Source organism: Ceratotherium simum, chromosome 17 (genome assembly GCF_057802395.1).
Source record: "Ceratotherium simum simum isolate JZ-2026a chromosome 17, ASM5780239v1, whole genome shotgun sequence".
In the NCBI taxonomy this organism is placed as follows: domain Eukaryota; kingdom Metazoa; phylum Chordata; class Mammalia; order Perissodactyla; family Rhinocerotidae; genus Ceratotherium; species Ceratotherium simum.
The window spans coordinates 18,999,574-19,000,038 of NC_141916.1; positions in this window are offsets into that span (position 1 = coordinate 18,999,574).

Sequence of the window (465 nt, forward strand, 5' to 3'; positions counted from 1 at the left end):
TGCGAGGTTGGTTTTCTTGTCCTGGAAGGTTACCTTCAAAGCCTTTTTTTAGAAAATATTTTTCTCAAAGTGTTTTGCGTCTATTGTTCATCCCCACCCCCACCCCAGCTTGACCACCACCAGGAGTTTGTTTCTTCGTTTCTCATTCAGTCTCTTTCATTGTCCAAATTAAAGTCCTAGATTTGTCCTATGACAAATTGAAGGAACTACTTTAAACAAAAACCAAACTTTTTAAACAAGTCTTTAGGGATCAGAATGGTACAGATTAAAAAAAACACCAAATGACTCTGGCTGGCGGACTGCCTGGAGCATCCTTCACTGCTGGAAGTGACTCTGGAGTGAGCTGGGATGATTAACTGAGGGCACCTGCACTTGGAACTCGGAAGCTGGTGAACAGAATGTATCTGAGATTGAACGTAAACAGTTGCAGGCTTAATATGTAACCGTGGAGAGAAGAGGCGACCT